The sequence below is a fragment of the Xyrauchen texanus genome, chromosome 28, assembly GCF_025860055.1.
Source record: "Xyrauchen texanus isolate HMW12.3.18 chromosome 28, RBS_HiC_50CHRs, whole genome shotgun sequence".
Taxonomy (NCBI): domain Eukaryota; kingdom Metazoa; phylum Chordata; class Actinopteri; order Cypriniformes; family Catostomidae; genus Xyrauchen; species Xyrauchen texanus.
Window position 1 is genome coordinate 28773644 of NC_068303.1, and position 26465 is coordinate 28800108.

The 26465-nt window shown below is 38.3% G+C and overlaps 1 protein-coding gene across 2 annotated transcripts in view; it reads right to left on the reverse strand.

The window, feature by feature from the left end:
• LOC127621597 (disabled homolog 1-like) overlaps positions 1-14602 on the reverse strand; it is a 216489-nt gene extending 201887 nt beyond the window's left edge. For both annotated transcript variants that reach the window (XM_052095260.1, XM_052095261.1), the window contains exon 1: positions 14365-14602. The gene's annotated coding sequence lies outside the window, so the exon portion shown is untranslated. The remainder of the gene's footprint in view (positions 1-14364) is intronic.
• Between the last annotated feature and the right edge of the window lie 11863 nt (positions 14603-26465).

Genomic DNA, 26465 nt, shown 5'->3' on the forward strand with positions numbered 1-26465 from the left:
CCACCTTCTCATCAGAGCCCATCAATACCGAGAGGGCCATCTCGCACAGCTCTTATCTGCCACAGGCTAATGTCATTAACACATAGAGCTAATTGAAGACTCGCTATCTTAACACAGTGTCACACACACACATAGTACGAATAGTGTGTGTCTGCTTTGGTTTTTATTCTTGGGAGGTATATGAAAGGAAAAGTATTTGGCAAACTATTGAATACTGACCAAAATAAAGAGGAATTTAACAGTGAGATGGGGAGAATGAGATCTCTAGATGTCTGTATCGCATTTAATTTCACTGTCAGACTCAAATGCAAGGCTTTAACTTATTCTCTAAAGAAGAGAATTTTAAGAGTAAATTAGCCAACTTCTTTCCCTCTCCCTCAAATTTGACAGTGAAACCTGACCCATAAGAATGACAAATTACTAATTAAATCTATGTAATATCTCAGTTGTTTCTCTGAGATAGAAAATAGATGAAATGGAGTGAAAAAATCAAGACTTTCACTTGTCAGATTTTTTTCCTGAATAAAACTGTAAGAATCTCACTTGAGATCAAGTGAGAAAGAGATCACTACAAACTGTCATAAACTACACTTATATTTGCCAAAATACCAACTGGGGCTGGGTATCAGCAACCACCTCACAATACGACGATACTTATGTAACGATTCAATATATCACGATACATCATAATTTAATTGGTTTATTCAATCATGAATAAGAGACGAAAAATATGCATCATGACGATAATTAAATGTTTTTATTAAAGTATAATGTTGACAAAATACGACGATTCATCTAATCCAATAATCCAGTATGTTGTGTATTGACCGCTTGAACTGCGCAAGTTAAACACACCGAACACCGGCAAAATTCATCGCTTTAAATTGGGAAACATTTTACTCAAACAACACAAAAAAACACTCAAATGCATCCTATTAATACATGAGATTAATCACTATATCTAAAACATATACTTTATGTAATATTACAATTTATCTGCATGGACAATAAAGCGGTATAAACCGGTAATAAAACACTCTACACACAATATAATATCCTAAACTGGTTAGAAACGGAAAATTAATGGGCCTGGGTAGCTCAGCGGGAATTGATACCACCCCTAGAGTCGTGAGTTCGAATCCAGGGTGTGCTGAGTGACTCCAGGTCTGCTAATCAACCAAATTGGCCCAGTTGCTAGGGAGGGCAGAGTCACATGAGGTAACCTCCTCATGGTTACGATTAGTGGTTCTCACTCTCAGTGAGTAGTCTGGTACACTAATTTTGTCATTTTGCAAATTTTTGTGAACTAAAATATATTATTTTCGTTGACTAGAATGACGCGCTTCCTGCCTCCTCCACGTGACGCGTGACCTTACCAACGAGCTTACGGCATCCCTCTCATGAGCACAGATATTCCTCTCACAGAGATGTACAGGAGGTGAACATTTGTAATTAAAATGTATATACATATTGTTTTGTTTCTAAAAATAATCAATCGTTTGGGTTCAGAAGAACTTTATTTGTCGACTGGAGTCGTGTAGATTATTTTGATGTACCCTAAATATGCATTCTAGACCGTCAAAAAATGGAGTACATTCACTTGCATCGTTTAAAGGAGGAGGCCTGAAATGAAATCCTAAAAATATTAAATTCTGTTTTGATGAAGAAAGAAACTCATACATCTTGGATGGCCTGAGGGTGAGTAACTGATCAGCAAATTTCATTTTTAGGTGAACTATTCCTTTAATGTTAAAAAATGTAACCTTATTGTAAAGTGTTCCTGAATAATTAATACAATTTAGTTGACTGAGCATTACTGATGACGTACACAATCTTCCTCCATTCTACAATCTCATCATTCATCCTACACCTTATCCTACAGTATCTCTACATCTTCCTTGTGCATACTGAGACTCAGTCATTCTGTGGTTTCAATGAGACACGCGGTGTCACCACAGCACCAGTTTAATAAGGCCTTGCTCGAGCACATGCAAACACACACTCACACACACACACACACACACAGTGGTCCGATGATGACACGCATGGGTGCAATGGCTGGTCTGAGCATTAGACCCTGACTGTGCACCACAGAAGAAGTGGCAGAGAGTTATCACAAGCAAAAAGCCCATGCTTTTATATCAAACACAAAAAATGGGAAAATAAAATGTTTCTTTTAATCTCTTCTACAGCTCAGATATGTACACACAACTTTGAATCCTTCCCTGTGCACGGAGATAAGAGAGTGAAAAAAAAAATGATTCAAACATGGAATTCCCCATACAAGCAAGAGAGAGAGATGGTGAAAGGAGAGTTATTTTGAGCAGAACATGTAGCAGAAGAGAAGAGAAAAGCAATCGCTCTGGAGAGATTTATGTTCGTTCCGAGCAAAGCCGCAGAGTAGATTTCCCAGGCAACTATTCAAAAACCAGAATCAGTTGCCTGAAGTACAAGGGCAGACGGCTTTGCCGGCAGAGAGCAGAGCGCTGGCAACATGAGAGAGAAATCTCTCACAGCCAGGGCAATAACACTAGGAGATCGCCTCAGACATTACGCCGTAGCAGTCTGGCATGTAATAATTCTGGAAACACCCAGTCTCTAGCGCTCAAGGCTGATCTTCTGCCTGTCCAGGGTCTCTCAGACACATTTACCACTGTTGAGTCTCATGAATACACACACAAACAGAGTAGAAAGGACTGATAGAGAGAGGGAGTGGAAAAGACAGAGGCAGGTTGGAATGTTGGTAGGTGTCAGATATTGGATAGTCATAGTAGGCACATCTGGATCTGACAGCTGTGTGATTTGTCTGATCCAAATGAGCTGTGTGACAGCTGCAACACCTTGGAATCACCATCACACACAGATATCTCCATGTCGTTCAAGGAGAGAAGCAATCATGCTGTTATAACATAGATCTAGGGCTGTCAATAAATTAAAATTACATGATATGCTGATTAATTCATTGAATTCATCTCATAAATCAATATTTTTTTAAAATAAATAAATAAAGATATTTTTATATATTATCATCAAAAAAATTATACATTTTATATACATTTATTAGACTATTAAAAATGGCTTTAGAAGTCAATATAATGTTTATTGTATTTTCATATCATTGACCATTAGCCTATCACTGGCCTACACTCCACCTCAATACATCTAGCAATTTAATCTGTCAATCTCTCCGAGGCAGACAGGGCTGTTCTAGCATTATGCGTTCCTGCATCTGTCTCATTGATCTACATGCACATGTGTAAGACAGATGCTTCTGGAATGGCTCACTGTGTCGTGTCACGTTTCGCTGCACTTAAAACAATAGCTCTTTGGCTGAAATTGCTTCAATCATGGACAGTGGTTCCACGTGTTTGAAATTAGTTTTCTTAACTTAAAATTTCTATGTAATCTCATCACAAACACTTTGTGTAGAAAGAACCTAGTTGAATTGGGTAAACCCAACACAATTAGACATGTCAATGTTACTCAAATACATTTTTTTCTTTTTTTTTCTTGATGTACTAACTAATGAAAGAGAATTTTAGCATGCTAAATACAGTACCTGCTGGTTGGAAGGACTACAGAGTGTATTTTAGTAACTATGCTATGGTCAGCAATTGCTCAACATAGCAAGCAATCAATTTCATGCATGACGTCTACCTGCCCTCATCGTTTGCTCAAGCGCCATTCTTTATCATAATGGTAACCCCCAGAAATACAGCCAAGGCCTTGTGTATGGTCCAGCTAATGACAACAAGCATTCATTGAATATAACGAGATTCACAATGTTATCACGCAGCACAAAATAAGGAGACGCATGGAAGCTGTGCTTTAGGGACATTCACCAATCAAAGTGAGGACTACTCTTTACTTCCAAAAGTGATAACGGTAACAGCAATACTACACATTATGTGTGGTACTACACAACGTGTGATGCAGGCGAGAGCAAGCTTAGGTGTCAGAGAGGAAGAGGAGATGAGGATGAGGAGCCAATATACTGTACAGACGATTTTCATGCACAGCAGCATGTTATTTCGTTTTTTCCTTCTCTCTCTGATTGTAATTTTTACAGTTCTCTGCAACAATTATGCCACCACCTTGTTGTTACCAACTAGTCCACAAATAACTTTTATTTGTTTACTTATTAATTTATCTTTTCATCCAATATTGACTAACCATTTTATGCATACATTATTATTATCATTATTATTATCATTATTACTATTAGCCTTTCAGTTAAAAAGATTAATGACATAAAACATATGAATACTGATATTAAATGATTATAAATGGTATGCTATAGGTGTTTAAATTGTATCAGGCATAATTTTGCCTTTTCCTGCAGGGGTCTGCATAAGTCTGTGTCCTTACAATGTTCTTAATGCTGTACGAGTACTCCAGAACACTCGTTAATCTACGGGCATGTTCAAGAACTACTAAATTTACAATGCTTATGGGAAACGGGCCACAAAAATATGATTAATTGCATGATGGACTCTACGATCTACTTTGGCTTATGATGCTTTTGGGAAATGAGTCCCAGGGCTTTCAAATGGTCAACTGCCTCGGAGCGTTGTCCTAAACCCACCATTTATATGCAGCCCTGGTTCCAAAGTCACACACCCCTCCCATTTCACAAACAAGGCAGACACTCAAGCTGAGCTTTCAGACTCTGGAGACTAGCTAGCCCTCAAAATGAACATGCATTTGTGCTGTGTCCGCAATTGATTTTTTATTTATTCCCGAAATTGTGGCGATTTGCGCTGGATACAAAACTTTGGCGAGTTTTGCGATAATTTACTTAATCACGTCTTCGTTTCAGCAGATGCCACCAATTTGACGTTGCACATTTTCATCAGTCCAAATATTCAGAAGAGCCCAGATTTCATCTACTGACCAGTAGTGATGATTATCCATTTTCTAGTGATTTGTTGAGGTAAACTGATATAAAAGATTGGGTAATGAGTGTGTGTAAAAACCTGACCTGACTCAACGAAACTCTGCCTTTGACATTGACCCCACCTCAATCCTCATCTGGCTTATTTTGGCCCGCGGGTAATAGGCCGGCCAGGGGGCTTGGCCGTTGGCCCCAATGAGGCACGATGAAGTCCTGCAAGTGACATTGGGAACATAACTAGCACGCACTAGCACGCCCTTATTTGGCCCAATAGTGAAAACACGGCTAATGTCTGTTAGTTCTAAGGTCATCTATATGCTAGTGTACCCCCATAGGAATGCCCCCTACCCCTAAATCATATACACAGATCCAAATAGGCTAGCAACAACAAGTAGCAAATCATGGTGTTGCCAGGCTGTGATGTAAACTAAAGGCTTTTGGCCATTATGGACAAGTCTCTAACATGGTGGTATGTTTCAATAGGAAATACATCAGCATAGGAAATAATATTGCATCATCATATCATTCCAATGGGGTAAATAATAAAAGAAGAAAGTGTAGAACTTAAAATGTACATAATTCTGTGTAAATCTGTGAAGCTTTCTGCGGAATTCAGCAAACACATATGTTTCGGTAAATTTCACTCCTCAACAATGTAAAGGTACTATATAGATGATTGATTTCAGCAATTCATTTGTTCATTTAGACAAAGAACAGTTAACCATTTTGTGTACCTCATTTAACAGCAGAAGTGCCATTCCAGTGTTCAACTACAGTCCTTGCTTGTCTTGCCCTCGGGCTATCGTCTGACAGACAATACCACCAGCTGGCAGCATAAGCACATTGTCATATCACTGACAAATCTGCGCTGACATTGCATGAGCAAACCTCAAATCTTTGTTGTGCATGTATGTCTATATGCATGTGTAATTGTTTGTTTGTGTATGAAGTGTAAGTGTCAAACTGCCACAGCTTACACCACATAATGTTTTTTCCCTCTCTAAGGGGCATTACAGCTGCAGTGCTCTAGCTCAGTGCAGCTAACCATTTGGTCCACTACAGAGAAATACAGGCTTTTCATTTCAGCTTGATAATGGTGCACAGAGAGGCCCACGTATACTAATAAGCTGAAGCCCACTGATATACAAGCAGACTGGGGCCCCACTGAGCAGGTCACGCTGAATCTTTCTTTCCCTCTCTCCAGTGGATGAAAGAAAACGGATTAGAACCAGACGAAAAAACAGTAAGAGCAGAATTTATCAAAGACAATTTGTTGTCAGTGGGAAAAAAAGCAATTCAGGCCCTTAGGTTAAGGGACCTATAGGGAGACATTTTGTTCCTTCTGATTTTCCTGCTAATTCTTAACAAACCAAAAAGAGAAGGTTTTCTTTCCTCAAAAAGCAGAAGTGGCACTCGACTGGGACAGAATAATGTCTCCCTGACACCATGTGCATAACAGCAAATGCGTAACTCTTCTTCTGAGTCGACGGAACAAAAAATTGGGAAAAAGCAGAATAGAATTCGGTGCCATTACTTCCTTTGTACACATGTGTACAAAAGCAGGGAATATATAAAAAAAATAAACAAATTATTTCCCCTTTCCATTCTTTTATTCTCATCTAAATTATGCTTCACATCACAGTCTTTAAATGTCAGAGGAAAGGTGCAATACAACTTGGGTCTGACAAAGCAAAGCATAAAAACATTGTAAATGAGCACAGAGCAGTGTCTCTAATAAGAGACTGTCCCAGGAGACCAGTGAGTATTGAGGTAAATGAGAATGTAGAAAGAATAGATTGAATTGAAGTGTTAATATCCAGAGAATGTAGCATGTGCTTCATTTCTGTGGCTCGCCCAGTCTTTGTTTGCAATGCAGCACATCAAACCCGCTCTGGGTCGAGCCTCACGGGACTGAATTATCAACCATTGACTTTTTGTCAGCCTTTTTACTCCCTTTTGTTTCTAAGGGTAGGCTACAATCAGTCGTGCGTTACATTCTTCTAACTGATGTAGAAGATGGGACTGCATGATCCTTGAGGGAGAGTTAATTCGGCGGATTCAGACTGAAAAAATAAAAGCATGGTTCTTTGTTCATAGGTTAAGGGGGGTATTTTGATTTGAATAGTCAGAGGAGGAGACTGGTTATATGGTAAATGAAAAGTAGAGGAACAGAGATGGTGTGAGAGAGATACATTGTCAAGACACCAGAAACCGAAAATGCAGCCCTGTGCAACTGTTATGCAGATTGTTAGTTATGTACTCACAGGCAGATTCAATAGGCAAGAACAGAAGTTCAGGGGGAAACTTGCTTGAATTATACTTATAAACAGAGGAGTGTGGACATGGAAGATATGATGAATCTGAAAGTATGCTGAGCTTGTGACGTAATTGTGTGTGGATTGATGTTTCAGTGACGTTTTGGACTCATAGAGCTGTGCAGACAGATTTTGGGCATTTTAAGGAGATTATGGTGCAGATTAACAGGAGCCAATGTGACATATTAGCATGGGGCATACAGAAAACCTCTGCTTCCATCTTGTACAACCTGTATACACACATGACGTACAACCCATATTCCGGGTTATATATGAGTTAAGCTCCCACCAAAGAAAAAAAAAATCGCAGTAACGGTGAGGGTGGCAAGTGAATGGTGCCATTTTTTGGACGGTACAAAGCCAGAAATGTGAAGCTAATAATTATATAAAATCCCTTTCATAAATTCTTCTGTTAAAGCTTGTGTATTATATAAGCTGTAAAGTTGTTTAAATCATTGTTTTTGCAGCAGATTAATGTTCTAGGTGGATAACAGGGTTTATGGCGTCACATTGTCATGGCAACAAGGTTGTAAAATTGTATATAGCTTCACACAGAAAAGGTTAGTAATGCTTACAGATTGACCCCATTCAGGAGGACTCACCGACTTGAGTGAAATTTAAGATGACATTTATTTGATGAATATAAAACCTCTTTGAGGTAAGCCTCGCCTGGCGGTCAGAAGAAGTTGTAATCGGAACCGCCATATCCTGCCGGAGATAGGAGGCAGGGGTGAGGAGCCTGCCCCCATGCAGGACGGGACTGCTGGTGGTGGTGGTGGAGGCTGCCTTGTTAGCATACTGAAACAGCAATGTGATAGATTGTGAGCAGACTTATAAAGCGATGGCTTACATGTGATTGGCTAGGAGTTACCCAGCAAAGGGGACAAGTTGAAATTAGTTTTAGAGGTAATCAATATTATGCCACAAATGTTGTCGATTAAGCTTAACTTCTATTGATTGCGGACTATTCCTTTAAGGAAGACCTGTATGATTAGGCTGGTTTCGGGTTTACCTGACCTCAATGTTTTATTTTATTTATATTTTTATGTTCATGAGGGTTTTATCATCCAAACTGTCTAAAGGCTAAAGCACAGCACTCTGTCAACACGCTAAAGCGCCACTGCTAAAAAAACATCACAACCACCCAAACAAATCTACATCTCTCTTAAAAATCTAAGCCTGCATTAAACAGCCTATTATTAGAAAAAAAGTCAAACAATTATGAAGCACAAAACGATTCATGAAACATTAATTTCACAAACAACGATTTTAATAAAATGTATACTGTACATTTATGCCATCTATAAAGCTTGTGACAACCTGCCCTGACTTGACTTTAGTGAAAGAAAAAAAAACGTTTGTCCTAAGAACATATTCAACATATTTGCTTGTTGACCCAATAGCTATAGAGCAAATTATTATGATGGTGGAAATTGACTTTGGAGGGTAGTATTTAAAAATAATTATTGTAATTTAAGAGGGTTTTGAACTTGGTGTTTGAAACCAACATACAAAACCTCTGCTAGAGAAAACACATTTGCACTCTTTGACTTTTGAATTCAAATCCAATCGTTGCTGATATATCAATGGTTGACAGAGAACAAGTTACAAAGTAACAATGACACATACCTACACTACTGCACCCAGAGCCCTTAAACTGTATCATAGAATAACAAGGCAACACAAAATACAAATAAGCAAAGCCCACAGCAATTATATTCTGTGCACCCTCACTATACATCACTTTTACAAATGGATTTTCAAGTGGAAATCCCTGGCAAATGACTGAGCCTCAGGCTCAATGTGGTCCTCAGCTGAATGCTGTCCGATGGGTGAGGCGATTCCTGAGCCCTAATTAGCAGAAGCAGATAATGTCACACACAACAGATAGATCGATACAGAGGACGAGGAATGGTAGTCGATGCCTTCTCTCTATGCAGGACAGATTTGCGAGAAAGGACATCCCCCACAAACCAGGTCTACTTCAGGAAAACCCAGCACCAACTGCTCTAATGAAGACACCAGGGGTAATATGCCACCCAGATGTCCTGAGTAGGACTGAAACGATTAGTCCACGTTATCGACATTGTCTATAATAAAAAATTGTAGACAAAAATTTACATTGTCGAATAGTCGTTTGATCTCATTTAATGTAACATGAGATCACATTAAACTCTAATGATGATGCACGAGAGCAGCACTGCAGTTCGCGCCTGAATGAGGAGAGGAAGAATTACACAGCTCACATCCCAGATGCACTCTAAACTTTCCAACCAGCTTCAGGTGATGTATTTAGACATTAATAGTAGATAAAACACTTGAATAATCATATTAAGATATACTGGTGGTGGCTGAGGAGAGTCTCCTGTTCTCTATTTAAATGTGCTTAGAGTGTAGTGTCATATAAATGATTTAAATAAAATTGATTCAAAGATGTAAATAAGAGTGTTGTTTATCTTTATCAAAGCAAGTAAGAATTCCATTTCAAATGTTTAATCGTATAACAAAATATCAACATTAAAATAGCGCTTTATGACTCCTGCTCCAGTCATGATCACATGTCCAGGGAAGCTCAAATTTGGAGATTAATCTGCCATGAGAGAAGTGCCAGAACACGACTGATATAATGTATTCTTCCGCAAATTGCTTGCAATTTTACATTTCAACCACAGATGTCGCTAGAGAGCTCAACGTTATGTAGTGCAGCTTTCACTTAAAATTACTATGTAATCTCAACACAAACACTCGTAGAAAGTGTAGAAAGAACCTAGGTAAACCCAATGAAATTAAACATGTCAGATAACACAAATAATAACGTTTTATTATTTTATGTAGTGACAGTGAATGTTACCATTTGCTAAATGCATGCTGGTTGGAAGCACTACAGGATGTAGTTTAGAAGCTAGGCAATGGATAGCACCACATTTGCTCAATGAAGGAAACAATGAATAGCCACACCTCCACTACTGGGCAAAATGACTGTGTGCTAGTACATGCCATGGCAAGTTGTGTTTCCACTGTCACTTCCAGGACTTCATGCCACCTCGGGATTTATGCCAGTTACCCTAGTGTCAAACAAGGCCAACTGGAGAGTGAGGCGGGATCAATGTCAAATGCGGAGTTTCGCTGATCTTGCCAGGTTGTGCATCCAGCACACAGCGATACAGGTTCGGGAAACATTAAAAAATTGCGGGTACAGTAAGTTTCTGGTAAAATGCACAATGGACAAAGCGGTGCCCAAAGAAAATACTTTCCATGGTTCGAGATCCTAAAAGATGTGCTGGGACATCACCTGCTGTTAGTGTAGAGACCATTCAGGACACCATGGCAGTTACAGTTGGTAAGTTTTCAACGCTAACTTATCTTGCTAGTAACTAATGTTTACATAAGATATAAAATCTAAATTTTAGATAAATAGATAACATGATACCTCAGCTTGAGCTTTCCATTTGCTTATGTAATGGGTGGGGTGTCTAACGTTGGCACAAGGGCAGCATATTAAGGGCAGGTTTTAGGGCAACGCTGAGGGGCAATTGGCCCGATGGTGGGAACGCAGATGAATTTTGGAATCGCGGCTCAAGGTTCAAGGATATTGGCCCCGACTGGCCAGTTGATAGCCCTAGCTCACACTGGCCCGATAGTGGAAAAGCTGCTAAATTCATGAGGGACATTTACCTATCCTCATCGTTAGCTCAAGCTTCACTATTGACCATAATGCTAACCCCAAAATCCAACATAACTGTTCTGAATCTCAACATAACAAAACATTAAAAACTAATGAGTGTTGCCCTTTATATTCATCTTGCACATAAAATAAAATACATGATTTAAACATGTACTTTCCCTATTGGATCCCAAGCAAAGCATGCATAAAAATTAAAATCCCCTGCCCAGTTTCATCAATGCGTGATGAAAATATTTTTCCACCAAAAGTATTCATGAAGTAAACTTCAATTTTACAAATTTAAATGGATGATATTAAGTACGCAATGAAATAAAGTTGTGACAAAATGTTCTAAAATTGTGTTGCTTTAGTTCATTTAAAGCAAACAAATCCTTTTTTGTGTGTACCTAGAACCGCAAGGTAGTTTGGCTTGCCATTGAACTCACGCAGGTTCTAAAAACATAGTCTTAATTTTCCAGAAGCATACTTTTACCCAGAAGATATGTCTTGATATGAACCCTATCTCTCAGTTCTACATTACCTCAAAACAAAATCCAGCTTGTTGAATGAATAAATGAACACAGTAGAGAGAGCAAAACAATGTTGGCTCTGAGGGTTCCCACACTCTGTGTTTCGTCTCCATGGAGATGCACTGTTGCCTGCTGGGCTCATTCAGGCAGAAGGGAAAGGCATCCTTGCCGATACTCACATAAGGGTCCAGAACACTCAACAGACCACCAGTAATGATAACTTATGGGCAATATGGTAGTATTGTGAGTGTTCTTTCTGAGGAGGAATGCCAACTGACATAAAATGGCAAGACTACCTAATTAAGAATTTATGTGCCATGTAAATATATCAAATATCGATGTATTACCAGAATACGGCACTTGTGTCCAGCAATGTCTGCAAACAGTGCCTGTTTTTTTTTACCATCGCTGTTGTAATTGACTTCATAAAGAAAAAGACAGGAGACTTAAATGATACAGGGGCATCTTGCAGCTTGTTTTCGCCGCTTGTCATTTTGCCAACTAATGTATGCAGAACCGTGATGTCATCAAGAACTGTGATGTCATCAGCTGATTTAACATACTAACATTTGATAGGACAGCTTCTCTCTGTAGAAAGTTGATCCATGAAACAGGCAGAGTGTGTCCATCTACAGAGCCATACAGGTGCATTAGCAGTGGTTATATCTGAGCATTGATATTTGGCACTTTATTTTCTTCGCCAAACTGTATGATCCAGATGCGTTATTAAACTAGAGACGAATCGTGGAGCATATGCTTACCGAACCGTGGTTGGCGAACTGTGTGGTTCATTTTTTTACAGAGAACCTTACACCCCTAATGTATAGTAACATAAGCTCTGCGTATCCATCCATCCATCCATCTAATAGTACTACCTACCTGAAAACACATAATAGGCTTGAAATAGCATTCAGCTGGGAATTAATGTAAATGAAGCACACAAATTGATTTGTGTCATATTAAGACATTAACTGACCTAAAAATGAGGGGTGACACCTGTATCAGAGCAGGCAAAAAAGAATGAACCTTTGCCACAGGGATTTTTTTACACTCAGTACTAATGTGGGAGCGTATACATAAGGGCCAGCACTGATATTAGAATATTAAAATAAGAGTGAAAAGTACTGCTAAATCGATTAAATAGGTTGAGATTGGGTAGGCTATGCGGTGTGCTAGATATTCAATAAAAAACACAGGAAGTATGTCATGACACACTGACAGTTCCGATCCTTCCTATATGTAAACTACACAAGTTTTTATCTGTCTTTCAGTCTGCATTAATTTATTCTTGTTCATTATTTTATCATGTTTGGTCTGTTTTATGTTTAAGTTCTTATAGTTTATAGATATGTTGGAAGACTTTTGTCTATTTTAATGTGCTATATAAATACTTATCTTGACTTATTTAAAAATCTTTGTCATTAATGTAAACTTAGCTGATATCGTTAATGCATTGTGTTAACACTAAAATGCTATTTATATCCTGTCGGATACAAGTGTTGAGTGTACTGCATTACTAAGTTATTTATTACTGTAATTAAATTACTTTTTCATTGAAAAATTAAAGTAAGGGATTACTCTTAATTTTTCAGTAATTTAATTACAGTTACTTCTGATGTAATTGAGGAAGGGCCCTTCATGGAGGGGTTGAGTTGCTCACTTTCGTTTGGAACATCCCTTTGTGTGGCGTCCCTTCCAGCAGTACATTTTAAGAGTGCAAAAACGCCGTTTGGAATTCGCCCAAAGTTTAGCTTGGACCCCAAAAGGCTCAGACTGGCACTGCTGGTTGATAAATGATTAAACACACACGCGCTTGCGCGCGCGACACACACACACACACACACACACACACACACACACACACACACTAACCTTATGAGGGCACTCCATTGATATAATGATACGCTTTTGTCCTTCGGACGAGACTGTAATACGGTCAAATTCGGTGTCATTCTCCATTTCTACTTAGTAAACATTTGGAGCCTTTTCATCCCCCGTTTTAAAACTAACCTCACTCTCCGAGCAACCTCAAACACCGGTCCATAGGCAGTCAGAAGAGGATGTTCTATGTCAAATCACATCTTCCTCACGCACTCTTGTGTCTGCCGGTTCAACCATACTCCTGCAGCGCAACCGTTAAAAAAACCCGGTAAGTACAGACGAGTTAACGCGGTCGCCGGGGCGCCAAGTCATTTGTCAGATTCTTAGAGCGCGAGTAACGGAATTCTCGCCGCCCGGTGGTTCCCTGTCACACACACGCGCACACACATACGGGCAGTGCGATTAATGCGGTCTTCTGCAGCCGCTGAGCCCCTGCGGACCGATCGCCCTGCTTCAAGAATAAGTGACATACTTCCATGAATCCACTTGTACAAAATCTACCCGTCAAGCTATTTGTAAGTAAAATAATAAGGGCGCTCGCGCTAGCGTGTCTTGAACTCGCACTCGTAGGCTACTGTACGTTGTAACCCGAGCAGGAATACCGTACGGTCAGTGTCATCAATATTTATAACACTAATAGAGTGTATAGCTATACGATCTCTGGCCAGTGGTGAATGGATACAGACAGTGTTAAATATGAAGCACTATAGTAAATCTCAGTTGATCTCGGCGCAGGGCAGAACATGGATGTCAATGCAGCAAACGCCGCTCCTCTCTTATCACTCCATATGCGTCTGGACGCATGATCACCGTCAACTGGTGGCAGCGTTGGTTCGGCTCATTTCGCCCGCAAATCAGATACTGGATAACGGTTTAATAATATATTTTTAATTGCTTCACAAGAAGCGTGAAATCAATCAACCGAGACAACTCCATCACCAAAGCGCTGGAATATGTCCTCATGTTCCACATACACAAGTTTCAATGCAACAGCATCAACCCCGTTTTTCTTTCCATAAGTCGTCGTGAATCACATAAATATGGCAAGCCACAGCCAAAATGCACTTGCTTTAATCTTACCTTTAAACCGGTGCGTTCAGATCCCATACTTCTCATTTATAAAAAAAGAAGAAAAAAAAAATCCTCGCGCGATCATTCCGTATCCAGTCTCTACCGCGGTCCTCGTGTCTGTAGTAGAGCTGTAATCCACTTTCCCATTCCGGGCACAGACAGCCACAGATCTGAACTACATCCTTTCCATCGCGCACCAAAACTGATGGGATTTTTGCGCTTCTTTTACCCTTTCCCCTGTTCTTTCTCTCCGCTGCTCCAACTGAAGTTGCCTGGTTACCTCTCTCCAAAGCGCCGCTCCCGCAACCAATCACGAGCGCGCGGACGCGTTAACCCGTCGCGCGCCGAGCTGTCCCGGTTTCTCGGACTCAGGGGAAAACGCAAGGTGTGGGATGGGTGAGTAAGAGTTTTCAACGCCAAAATGCTAAGACTTGCAGAAGAATATAAAGACGGTGGGAGAGAATAAACGAGTTCACGTGAAAGGGATGCGTTGGGGGTTGGATACAAGGAAGTAAGTCTTGTGATGGTAGACGCACAGAACACTTCATTTGCGTATTCGCACGAGAGTAAAGGTAAACCACGAAGAACAGGTGCATAGGGGGACCCTCTACAGCCACATCCAAAACTCAACTAGACCTATTTTATGTCAGCTAATAATCTTAAGCTGGCTATCCAGAGGCCAATGGAGTGTTTGGAGTTCTATTTTAACCTTCTGAGTCACCTCATCATGCAGAGTATTGATTTTAATTCCATCCTCTTCTCAGTTAGGGGCTGCCAAGTGCACTACGCCCTTTAAACTCTCAATCAATGTAAGCGAGACCAGGCATCATTCGGCTCCACACTGATCCAAAACATCCATATGGACTGCTGGAGAGACGTATCCCCAAATAAGGGTTTTTAAAACTCAGGCATGGTTTCATGATCATTCCAAAGGCATAATTAACAAGCTATGGAAATGTATTTGCAAGAACTGTTTGAGAGGAACGTTTTACAAAAAAATGGCACAATGCAAACGCCTTATGACCAAACTATCCACTTGTTTTTGTCGCTCTGTTTAGACTTTAACTAGACTCTGTTTAGCAGTCTGTTTATAGGACCTCATTGTAATAGGTGGACTGTTATATGCAACTTGAATTGTTGGCAAGATATACAGTATATAAAAAAAGCATTGCACCATAAAATGGCACCTGTTTACATTTAATGAAAGGGTTTCTACTCTTTTCTTCCTTCTACTGTACTGTAGTTTCATCCACTTTTATTGATTTTTATTCTTCATTATTCCTCGGTGTCCACAGCCAAGCTGCATATGCAATACCAATGCAGTGTTATCACTAAAACAGATGCAAAAACATTATTTCTCCTTTATCTTTTTTTTTTATATATATCTCTAAAACAAAACCACAGATACAATCTGCAAAGATCAAAAAAATAAGGCCATATCACTAAACATAAATAATGAATTCATGTTGCAATGCATTCTGGGAGCTGGCAAATCAGCCACATTGTTCAATATGAAATTGTCAGTTAAGACACCTTTGTAAAGCTATATTAGGACAACATTTAGGGTGATACTGCTTGTCTAACATGTGTCTAGATTAAATGTAATTTACATTACTTATAGTCTCAAAGATTTTGCAATAAATAATGTAGCAGAAACATGTGTTTTTGAGTGAAGTTTCGGAGGTTATTGAGATTAAATGAATAATCAGCTGTTCATGTGATTCTAAAATGGCTGCCCCCATGAGGAGACCCTCTCCCTGTATAAAACAGCTTTTATAAGGTGACTGATATGACTGGAGTCTTCATCTCATGCGAGTGATCATAATTTTATACATATGTTTCAAAATTACAATTACTTTCTTTAGAAGTAAATCTTTTTAAATGAGGAAAAAATATCTGTGTGCTCCTTTAAGTATACAAATTGATACAATGACAACTTACTATGGTAAGTTGACTTGAAAGTTGTTAGTTGTGTCAACTCAAAAAAGCAATTTAATATTTGTTTATTAAATTGTTTATTTCGTTGCCATTAGCAACAGACTAAAAGAAGCTCTGATAAATTAATTGAACTCAAGATTTCCAGTAGAATGACAAAAATAATAAAATGTATCCACCTTATTCAAAACACTTATGTAATGGAGGTAATTTGTAAGGATTTACATATTTTTGTTGTTCTCAATTTATTTGGGTAAAAACAACATCAGGGATAACAAGTGCAAGTATTCCGAATTTTAATTTGTTCCTTGAGGGTGGTGATATAGAGCTTGAATAGCTTCTCAGGAATTAAAGGATGTTTATAAGCTTCTAGATATTTTACATCAAAATGCTATTTTACACCGATGAGCCAAAATATTATAACCACACCCAGGTGAAGCAAACAATATTGATCATCTCCTAACAAGACCACATGTCAACATCTGGGTAGATTAGATGGTAAGCAAACCATCAGTTCTTGTAGTCAATGTGGGCAGGAGTAAAGACCTTTAAGTGACTTTGAAAAGGGCCAAATTTTTATGGCCAGATGATTGGGTCAGAGCATCTCTGGGTGCTTCCAGTCAGCAGTGGTGAGTAACTACCGATAGTGGTCAAAGAAAGGACATACCACAAACCGGCGACAGGGTGTTTGGCTATCCCGTATGTCCGAAGAATGTCTACTGTGGCACAAGTCACAGAAAATTTCAATTATGGTTTTGGGAGGAATGTGTCACAACACACAGTGCATTGCACCCTGCTGCATATGGGGCTACGAAACCGCAGACCGGTCAGAGTGCCCATGTTGACCCATGTCCATCGTTGAAAGAGCCTATATTGGGCATGCGAGTGTCGGCCATAAAAAATAATCGTTTTATTGAATAAAACAAGTACTATTTGTCCACAAGGAACAACATTCTGCAGTCATACGGGTATTGAACACCTAGTATATTAGCAGGGAAGTATTCATATTTGGATGCAGCCTGTGTGTTGTTTTTATATTTATTGTATATCTGTATATCTTGTGAATGTGGATATTTGTTTCATTTTAATCAGATAACGTAGCATTTTTACCATTTTTATGGGCAATAAACATTTAATAATAATCTTTACGATCTCTCTCTCGCTCCCTCTCCCCCTTATAGATTATACACATTTTTTGTGAAGTCCTTGCCCTTTATTCAGTTAGTTTTACTTAATTTTCACTTACTTTCTCATTTCCCCCACGTTTTAAGAGTATATAACCCATTTTCTGCATATTCTATTCTCATCTACCTCCTCCATCTCTACTTCTCTCAATCGGTTGTGATATGTATATTTCAGTGCCACTATTTTCTTTTAATGTGGATATGTTTTCAACAATATTTTAATCCCCTGTACCCCTCCCCCTCTCCACCATCCAACCATATAGCAGTCCATGCTCCCCCTCCTCCACCTCTGTATATCTTCTCTTCTCCCTCATTAAATGTATAAGAGATAAGAAAAAAAACCAGGCCATTATATTAAAAGAACAGGTGAAGGTCCATATAAACTGTGACAGAGATGGCAGATTCCAGAAAACTGCTTAAAATCAAAAAGGTAATAATGGAATCAATATAACCGCAATCCTAAAATTCGATAATCCAGGCAATGCACATTACTCCACCAGTGCACTTCATGTGATCCTGACTTGCCAACTCTCCTTGAGCTGAAGAACTTGGCAGGCGTAATAAACAAAGAGGATTTGTTCTCAAGGTTAATGATCTTATTTGGCACCCTCATCCCGAACTGTTTAAATTTCAGTACAAGTATGGATGTTGTTCCAGGCGAGTGAAGTTGTGCTCAGTCTAATAGCATATTCTCAATAAAAATGCATATTTCTAGTGTCTGTCTGATAGCATAACAATGAGGAGGACATTCCAGCACAAGCATCTCCACCCGTACATTCCCGTCAGATGTGATATGAGAGGGATGAGTGAAGCCAATCTCTGTCCTAATCTTTCCACTCCCCTCCCTTGTGCTTTATTACACCGCAACGCACCAAAGGACACAAATCGATCGCTTTGGTGGTGATTTTTTTGGTGTGCCCATTCTCTTCTGAGTAAGGGGATTATTTTACCCCTTTCCAACTATCGGTTTGTTTAAATGAGTGTGTATGCATGTGAGCGCACACACACACACACACACACACACACACACACTGTTAGCACTAACCTTCCTGTGGTGGAAAACTCATTTGTCATAGTAAATCAGTCTGTGAAGGTGTGGAGAGCTGTGAGCAGTGGTCAAGGAGGAGTTCAAAGGCTTCACTATGATGGATGGATGGATAAACTGAAAGACAGAAAGCAAGATGACACAAAGCTCCAGCTTCACTTTTTATGCCATCCTCATTGTCTTTTTTTTTTTGGTGGTTTTGTCACTGGTTGGAAAGCTGAAGGTAAAATGTGTTATGCATTTATTGTAGGGATGCACTGATGTATCTATCGACTGCCAATATTTATTATACAGTTATTTACAAAATGACGACCATTGGCAGATATGAATTTATAATTTATTAGTAACACACTATGTAAAGTATATGTTAGTTCAACTGCACAATCCAGAAATAATAAAAGCCACAATATGTAGAAGGGTTGGCACTCTTAAGAACACATAATATACAATTTTTATTCTTTCTCATTTTCACATTAATGTAGAAAAAAAGTCATAAACCAACATGACAGTTGTGAAAGCAGCACTTACCTATAGGCTATACGATGAGGGGAACCATCTACTGTAAAACGCATTTAAACCAGCAGACTTTGACTTCTGACACATCTGTATAATATCCAGTAATGCTGCATGATTGACTGAATTAAGATTGAAATCGCAATATGGCCTTGACCTAAAAGGCTGCGTTTAAAATATAGTCTGCATTCAGCGCTTCAGTCAGCGCTGTGTGAGCAAGTGGCACCCTCTAGTGGTCTGGGTGGCATTATCCATTAAACTGAATTTAAAAGGGGGTTTTGTTCCTTTGGTTATTTGCATTTTCCATGATGTGGTTGACATTTCCATGGGATTGCCCAACATTGTTTTGAACAGCAAAAACAGAAGTTCAACAATGTATTGGAAGTACAATTTATTTTCTTCATATCAATCATCATGTTGTCATATTAAGTAATTTTTTGTATCTTTTTATCTTCAATGCATCATTCATTGTGTTTCTCTTTAAAATAGTTCAGAGTTCAACAGATTCAATCCATGTTTAATGGAAATGTTTTATTGTTAGAACATTAAAAAAGCTTTTTTATCTACCTCAATGAAGTTGGCACCCCATATAATAAAATAATCACCAAAATTATTCCATTCGTTTGTGCTGGTTTGGTGTTTGAGTTGTTTGAGCTTCACCCATCTTCAAATCGATCCGCTGGTCATTTGTGCCGGCTTGTGCCATTAAAACAAACGTTGTTAACTATTACACTAGCACAAACCGGTACAAATTGAGCACAAACGAATGACACCAGTTTGGAGCAATTTAGACAACATGGGGTGGAGTATGATGTCACCGCTCCCGAATTTTTGCTATATCTAAGGGAGGGAAATGGTTACAACGTTTGTTTTAACGGCACAAACCGAGCTCAAACAATCAGCGGAGCGATTTGAGCGAGATGGGGTGGAGAGTGACGTCACACTGCCCAAAAAAGAATGCTTAATATCTCAAACACCAAACCAGCACAAACGTTCATTTTTGCGGCACAAAACAGCACAAACACAGCGACAGAAGTTTTGTACCTCCAAAGTAAATCAGTGTTCTAATGACGTAATAAGGTAAGTGGCAAAATAACTCTATTGGTATTGTTATCGTATCAGCCTATATTTTTTTGATAAAATTGGTATCAGTCAAAACATTTTCATATTGGTACATTACTAATTGATTGAACTAGTTTTTTGTTGTTTTGAGGCTGTATGTGTGCAGGCTGGCTGCACTGCATGGTGGTTGTAATGGAGAGATGGTTGACAGCTAAAGGGCTCTCTGACTTACTGAAGAGAGATGAAAGTGAGAACAAATCTATCTGTGACTCCTGGCACAAGAGTCCAGTGTTGGACACACACATACAAGCTCTCCACTGCTGTGAGAAAACCTGATGTCAGAGATACTTAAGGTACATCCTGGCATGGGAGTACAGAAATGTACACAAACACACTGACATAAATCTGCAGGCACTGGCATAAGAAACAAGTTTCTCACATGAACATACACAGCTCAATGTACGTTGTGCTGTTGTTTCCTGGTGAAAAAAATACTAGAGTCCCCATAATCTGATATTTCTACACTTAAAAAGATATTTTCCCCTTAAGTAGCATCAATGTAGTTGACTACTTTTATTTAGTAGCTTGTAGTGTGCCTCCTACATTTTCAAAAGTGCAACATGACTTTAGTTTAACTACAGTAAAATATGAGTAGTTTGTAGCTTGGGAAGCTTCCACAATGCTGATGTACACAAACGCAAATTTACATTTCAAAGTTTCAGATCAATTGTGACAGCACACACATGCAAATCTGGAAATGAGTGAAACACACATGAATGTTACATCTTAACTAGGGTTTGAAATTTACTTTTTGACTCACTAGCCACTGTGGTGAGTAGTTTCCAAGGTCACTAGCCACTCAACATTTTCACTAGCCAAAATCCCCCACATCGCAAAAAGTGATAAAGGTACAGTAACTTAAGACTGTAACTATATGCAATTGTTTGGACTTTATTTGAACAAGAATGATATCACTGTAGTTTAGCAGGACACATGCCTAATGATTTAAGCCACCTTAATAATATCTATGTCATGGACAGGAGAATCTGTCAGTAATTTGTCCATAATTCATGGAGGTTTTAATACCTTCATTCTAAATTATACTTGCCTATATTAGAGTTTACCATTGTTCTACCCTAGTTTAACAGTGGCATTTATAACGATAAGGCCATTAACACAGGTAAGACCATGGATGGCTCCTCATTACTGTAGTTAGGTTAATGTGGATATTCTTTCTAAAAAATAATAATAATTTATACATATATATATATATATATATATATATATATATATATATATATATATATATATATATATATATATATATATATATATATATATATATATATATATATAATTTGTTATTTAAAAATACTTAAAGCTTAAACACATTTAGAAACATTTAACTACATCCACAAGTCTAATAGATTTCCTCGATATAGAGCTTTATACTAGAATGTTCTCTGTAGAATTCAAGTGGGTCACATACGTTTTATGGTCTCCTCCGGCCGCCCTGATATCGAGTGAAGCCAGACTGAATCACACAATTTCACTCTGGAGCACTCTGACCGTACATGTCTACTGGTGCCTGTATCCACTGTTTTCAATTCATTCCAATGAGCATCCACCTTGCGAGCATGGTGCAGGCTCCCATTGGAATTAATAGAAAACGCTCGCTTTACTTTGCTCACCTAGTGCAAGTGGGCACCCAGCACAATGTGCGCTGTTGCAATTTGCACAAAAGTCCCTGGAAAAAAGCCTCCCAGAATCAAACCTATGTCTAGAATGTCACAATTTTGCCTTAATATTTCTTATATATTCTGTAGGAATGATTTGCCCTTGTCACTTTAATGTTTCATCACCAAGAATGTTAGAATGAATCCAGAGTGCAGTCTGTTCAATACCGAGTGCAGTTATCTCGCCTTCAGATGTCATTTCTGTACTCATGATGGTCATGACGCCCAGACCACAATTGCACTGTAAGTGCAGTGACATGAAAGCCATGGGACAAAACATTCTCGATGTGAGGAAACAAACGTTTAGCTCGCTTGACCTTGTAGTGAACCTCAGTTTGAGGTCAGTTACTCATAGAGGATGCAAACAGAAATACCCCCTGAGACAAACTGCACCACCACTGAGCAAACATTTCCTTTGACATCTCAAACACACAAATGTGTGAGGTGTCACCCAATTCAGAATTTGATTCAGTAGTATTTGGCATGAGTAATATAGAACAAATCGATTGTACAAAGGCTAAATGGAAAAACTCAGTGAATGCAAAGCAGAAAATACAAAGACAGTCTCGATCAAGTGCAAACTAAATGACAAAGCAAAGGACAGTATCAGAATTGAGGGATGCAAGAGGAATATATTTAGGTTAACTGTTTTACCGATCAAACTTTAATGACCAGTTACTGACCAAAGGAGGGTATTTAAGGGTACTCACCAATGCCTCTCCACATCTGGTTTCCATAATAAAGCTCAATCGTGGTGGGTAAAATACCTGCAAGTCACACACACAGAAAGAGAGAGAGAGAGAGAGAAGCCAGGTTATATGAAAGCATTGTTATCTCAAGCATTACCCCAACCCTTGGGAAAGTCCTTCTCCTGGCCTTTCATTAATATACCATATCAGCCATGATCTCACATCCATATGCTGGTGTGAGATAATCATTAAGCCGAAAGCCAGAAGCCATGTGTAAGGAGGAAGATTTGATGAGGTACAGGAGTCATTAAAGAAACAGCTCAACCAAAATATACAAATGATGTCATCCTTTACACGCCCTTGTTTTGTTTTCCATATTTTAAATATATCCTGTATACTCTTTTCCCTGTATTGAAAATAAATGGAGACTGGGTCTGTCAAGCTTCAAAATGACAAAGCAATTACCACAAAAGGATTAAAAAAAAAATAAAAATGATTATCAAGGATATGATTTCTGCTCTAATATCAAAGGTCTTACTAGAAAAAAATGCTATGATCCAACGTGAATTTTCTTCATAAAAAATATGATCGTGCCTGGTAACAAGTGCATGTAAAATGTCTAGAAATAGCATTTTAGCTTAGCATAAAGCTAACATTTTACACAAAATTTATTTATATTTCTGCTTCTCCAAACTTACTTCAAACTTACTTCTCTGTCTGCTCATATGAATGTAACACATCATAAGAAAGTTTTTTGGATTGCATCATTTATATATATACTGTAAATGTTTTACATCTGAAAGGACTAAATATTAAATGAAACAAAAGACAATAAAATCCAAAGTAATCTCTTCAGTAATCAAAATACTTTTTGAATGTAACTGTATTCTAATGACCAATTATTTAAATTGTAACTGTTGTGGAATACAGTTACTTATAATTTTTATTTTAAATACTTAATCCCGTTACATGTATTCCGTTACTCCCCAACACTGCATATATATATATATATATATCATAATGTGATTTTAATAGGTGTGCTGAAGATTTATGGAATGACATTCGTACGGCAGATGGTATCGGCGCATTTTTACGAGTACAAGTGTATGAGTGCGGTATCCCTACTGCTAATTGAGACTTTCGATGGGCAGCAGGACTAGCTAATGATAGCCGTTCTATGTAAACACCTGCAACCTTACTGACTGAAGACCTACAGATCCCCCATAATGGCAAAACTGGAACATGTTACGTTATTTTACAAGCTGATACAAACTGACAAAAAAAAGCGCCCGCCAGAGTGGGCATATGACACCGCAAAATTCACCAGCCAAATAGAAAAGGTACCCGCATTTGGTGCTTGGCGGGTGTTAATTTCAGACCTTGTTCATAAAAGTGTTCCATATGACTTGTGCATTATATTTCAAGTCTTCTGAAGCCATACAACAGCTTTGTTTGACGAAAAGACACAAATTTAAGATGTTATTCACTGGTGAATAAAATCTCACGTGCACAAAAAATGTGCATTTAGACACGTTGCACCAGGTTTAACGTCTCTGATGTAAAATGACATTGGATCTTACATGTCACATGACCGATCATAATGCAGAACGTTTGAAAAATACAACCGCAAATATGATTTTAGAGCTATGACAGAGAGGAAGATTATCAGTGAAACAAGACTTACATTTCAGTCTATTTACTTATAAGGCTTCATAAAAATCAAATGGATTACTTTTATTATACTTATATGGTGTTTTTGTCCTTTTTGGAATTCTGCATTTAAAACCAATATGCACATTCTTTGTATGGAAAAGAGAAGCTCAGGCATTCTGCCTAAAATCTCCTTTTGTGTTTCATGGTAGATAACAAATATGTGCCTGGAACAACATGTGGGTGAATTAATGAACAAATGAAACATTTTCATTTTTGAGTGTACTAACCCTAACCTAACCATTCCCCTATTTCCTGTCCACCAGCTTCACCAGCATTTAACAAAACAGATGACAGCAAGTTCCCCAGCTATCTAAGGAAATTGTTATGACCTAGCTTGACCACTATTATCATTCCCACTGCATTAAAACCTCCGCATTTGGTGCAGCAATGCCTTATTATAAACGCATTATTACATTTTTATGAATAAAAAGCAAATCAAACCTGTGTCTGACATTTAAAGAATGAACAAGCAGACAAAGGGAAGACATTGCCTATTCATCACTGACACACTCAGAGTCATGTGAAAATAATCATGAAGCATGAAGTACGCTCATTAACAATCATAGTAAAAGAGACAAGGAAGAGGAAGAAAAAAGATGGAGGGAGGAGGAGAAAACAGGAGGGAAGAGAAGTAGGTCAAGGAAGGAAGAACGCAAGCTGCTACCTCTCTAATTAACTCTTTACCATTGTTTCGTTGAGTTTGGACTAATGAGTAAATACAATTGCAACAATGAGGCACACAAGGGTTAGCGCTGGCAGATATAGGTTAACCTCTCTGGGCCAGGACTTCAACTGGGCAAAACCTTAATGGCAGCAGAAGGTTCCTGCTTTATATCCCAATTTCCACTTGAACTGTTCAACCAGAAATGAACATTTTGTCATAATTTTTTACCCTCATCTCGCTCCAAAACCAAATTAGTTTCTGACTTCTCCAGAACATAAGAGGAAGTAATCTAATGAATGTCCTTTTGCCTGAATTCAGTGCAATTTTTCAGCAAATAATGACTCACTTTAATGCTTAATAAAGCACCCAAAAGTTCCAAAAAAGTAGTCCATGTGACTTGTTTGTGATATTATTTGATACCTTCTGAATGCATATGATCATTTTGTCTGATGAACAAACCTTATCTTAGGGTTTTTATCACTGTAAAATCAAATAAAAGAATGAATAATAAGCGCCCTGAAATCCACGAGGTGGCTTCGTCAATAACATCAATTGTCATTGAGTCATATGCAAATCGTGACCAAATGTCATGGCGTCAAGATACAATGATGTTTGATGTTATCGAATATTGGATTTCAGTGCTATTGACTTTTCGTGTTAATGACTTGATTTGATTTAAGGGGGAATAACAACTTACATTTCTGTCTGTGCATCATACAAAGTGATCATATATCTTAAGAAGACTTGGTATATGATGCTTGAAAAGCATGGTCTACTTTTATGACACATTTGGATGCTTTGTTATAGGAATAGTTCACCCAAAAATGAAAATTCTCTCATGAATTACTCACCCCCATGCCATCCCAAATGTATATGACCTTTCTTTCTTCTGCTGAACACAAACAAAGATTTTTAGAAGAATATTTAATTTCTGTAGGTCCATACAATGCAAGTGAATGGTGACCAGACCGCTTAAGCTCCCAAAGTCACATAAAGGCAGGGTAAAAGTAAACCATACAACCCAAGTGGTTAAATCTATATCTTCTGAAGCAATGCAATCACTTTGGTTGAGAAAAATATCAATATTTCAGTGCTTTTTACCATAAATCTCCACGTTCACTTTCAGAATGTGAAAGAAAGTGAAAGTGGAGATTTATAGAAATAAAAAGTACTTAAATATTGATCTGTTTCTCACCCGCACCTATCATATTGCTTTTGCAGATACTGATTTAACCACTGGAGTCATATGGATTACTTTTTTGCTGTCTTTGTGATTTTGGGAGCTTGAAATGGTCACTATTCACTTGCATTGCATAGACCAACAGAGCTGAAATATTCTTCTAAAATCTTTGTTTGTTCAGCAGAAGAAATAAAGTCATACACATCTGAGATGGCATGAGTGTGAGTAAATGATGAGAAAATATATATTTTTTTGGGTTAGCTATCCCTTTAAGCGTTAAAGTGAAATATGTACTGCAATGTATTTAATTCAGCCAACACGACAACATCAAATTATTTACTATTATATTTCACAGAAGAAAGAATGCTGTATGGGTTCGGAACAACATC